The sequence below is a fragment of the Protobothrops mucrosquamatus genome, unplaced genomic scaffold (assembly GCF_001527695.2).
Source record: "Protobothrops mucrosquamatus isolate PMUCROS unplaced genomic scaffold, P.Mucros_1.0 scaffold3145, whole genome shotgun sequence".
NCBI lineage: Eukaryota > Metazoa > Chordata > Lepidosauria > Squamata > Viperidae > Protobothrops > Protobothrops mucrosquamatus.
In genome coordinates, this window is record NW_015389145.1 from 285,064 (window position 1) to 288,069 (window position 3,006).

The following is a 3,006-nucleotide window of genomic DNA, read 5'->3' on the forward strand; positions in this document are numbered from 1 at the left end:
AGGCTCGACCGCACGCCCCCTCCGCTTCTTGCACGCGCACTTCCTTGCACCCCCCCCGGAAGCCCCCTCCCCTAAGGCTCGGTTGCACGCCCCCTCCGCTTCTTGCACGCGCGCTTCCTTGCACGCCCAATCGGAAAGCGGTGCGTGTGTGTGTGTGTGTGTGTGTGCTGGGGTGGGGTGGGGGGTTTACTCACGGGACAGGGCTGGGATGGAGGGGAGCGATCCTTCCCTGTCCGGGAGGGGACGCTGGCTTAACCGACGCAGGCCTGGGCCGGGGCGAACTGCTCGCCGGCTCCGCGCGACCAGTTGGCGGTGGCTCCCTCGCTGACCACGGGCATTCTTCCCGGCGGTCGAGGGCGGCTGGCAGGCGGACGGACGGGCGGGCAGGCTGGCTGCCGGGCGGCTAGATTTCTCGAGCGGAGCAGAACGGAACGGAACGGAACGGAACTGAGGACCAGCGGGGCTCGGCTTCCCGACTCAAATGCCTCTGGCTCCGGCCGGGCGGTGCATTGTATAACCCGAAGCGAGGCGGAGCGACGGGACAGCGCTTGGCCTCCAGCCGGTGACGTCACCCGGCCCCGCTGACACACCCCGCGAGCACGTGGAGCCGGGCGCTGCCGCCGGGAGGCTCCGCGGCGCGCCCATTGGCTGGCCGGGCGGGCCAATCGGCAGGCGGCGTTCCGACTGCATAATAAGAGCGGGGCGGGCGCGGACTCAACTGTAGCCTGCGCAGGGCGGGCGGGCGGGGGAGGGTGGAGCGTCAACCGGCGCCCTCCGTCCCAGAGCAGGCAGGCTAGCGTTGGAAGGGACCTTTGGAGGTCTTCTAGTCCAACCCCCTGCTCGAGTTGGAGAGCCTATCTCACTGGAGACAAAACTCCTTCTCAAAAGCTCCTCCAGCGACGGAGCATCCGCAACTCCTGGAGGCAAACCTTTCCGCTCTTTCATTGACAGAATCACAAGAGTCGGAAGGGGACCTTAAAGGTCTTCTAGTCCAACCCCCTGCTCAAATAGGAGAGCCTATACCACTTGAGACAAAAAAGGTCGTCCAATTCCTTCTTAAAAGCTCCTCCAGCAATGGAGCAAACCTTTCCGCTGTTTGACAGACTCACAGAGTCGGAAGGGACCTTAGAGGTCTTCTAGTCCAACCCCTCCCCCCTCCTCCTCCCCCGTTCAAGCAGGAGACACATCCTATTCCAGAGAAATGGCTGTCCAATTGCTTCTTAAAAGCCTCCAGCGATGCAGCACCCACAACATCCGGGAACAATCTGTTCCGCTGGTTACAGGTGGTCCTCAACTTACGGCCAACAATTTGAGCCCCAAATTTCCGTTTGCTAATTGAGGCGGTTTTTAAGTAAGTTTTGCCCCATTTTACGACCTTTTTTTTTTTTTGCCAGAGTTGTGAAGTGAATCTCTGCAGTGGTGAAATTAGTAACACAGTTGTTAAGTGAGCCTGGCCGAGAGCGACACCACAATAGCACATGGGCTTCAGACCCTCCTATCTCCTTTCATTATGTGCAAGGACTACAACTCCCATCATTCTCACTTGGCTGGGCCTTTTGGGAGTTGTAACCCTGGCCAGAGAGTCCTTGCTTAGCTCAAGGGGGCTGCTTAAACTGAGATCATCCTGGCTTTATCAGAATTAACAGAATCACAGAGTTGGAAGGGACCTTGGAGATCATCTAGTCCAACGCCCTGCTCAGGCAAGAGACCCTCTACCATTTCAGACAAATGGTTGTCCAGTCTCTTCTTAAAAACTTCCAGTGTTGGAACACCCACAACTTCTGGAGGCAAGTAGTTCCACTGATTAATTGTTCTAACTATCAGGAAATTTCTCCTTAGTTCTAGGTTGCTTCTCTCCTTGGTTAGTTCTTGTCCTGCTTTCAGGCGCTTTGGAGAGTAGCTTGACTCCCTCTTCTTTGGGGAAGCCCCTGAGATATTGGAACACTGCTATCATGTCCCCCCTCATCCTTCTCTTCATTAAACTAGATATACCCAATTCCAGCAGCCGTTCTTCGTATGTTTTGGTGTTTTTTTGATTTTTTTTTATTGATTTTCTAATTTCACATTTAAATATTTGAAAAGCAACGTGGCGGCTGAGTTGGTCAATAATTACATAACATTAAAACATTCCAAGTTTTAATTAATCCCAATTCCCTTCATCACAAAATTCACCACAAGATCTAATGTTCAGGATACACGTCTTATCTATTTGAATTCTCACCACCTTACATCCACCAATTAATAGTACAGTATCATATTCTTATTTTCTAATCATTCGTTCTTCGTATGTTTTATCCTCCAGCCCCCCCCCCCCCGATCATCTTTGTGGCTCTTCTCTGCACTTTACAGAGTCTCAACATTTTTTTTTAATATTGTGGTGACCAAAACTGGATGCAATATTCAAAGTGTAGTCTTCCCAAGAGGGATCTCGGAGTCCTAGTGGACAATCTCTTAAATATGAGCCAGTCGTGTGCTGCAGCTGCCAAAAAAGCCAACACAGTGCTAGGCTGCATTAACAGAGGGATAGAATCAAGATCACATGAAGTGTTAATACCACTTTACAAGGCCTTGGTAAGGCCACACTTGGAATACTGCATCCAGTTTTGGTCACTACGATGTAAAAAAGATGTTGAGACTCTAGAAAGAATACAGAGAAGAGCAACAAAGATGATTAGGGGAGTGGAGGCTAAAAGCATATAAGGAACGGCTGCTGGAATTGGGTCTGTCTAGTTTAATGAAGAGAAGGACGAGGGTGGACATGATAGCAGCGTTCCAGTATCTCAGGGGCTGCCCCAAAGAAGAGGGAGTCAAGCTCTTCCCCAAAGCGCCCGAAGGCAGGACAAGAAGCAACGGATGGAAACTAATCAAGGAGAGAAGCGGTGAATGCTCCAACACTGGAAGTTTTTAAGAAGAGACTGGAGAGCCATTTGTCTGAAATGGTATAGGGTTTCCTGTCTGAGCAGGGGGTTGGACTAGATGACCTCCAAGGTCCCTTCCAACTTTTTT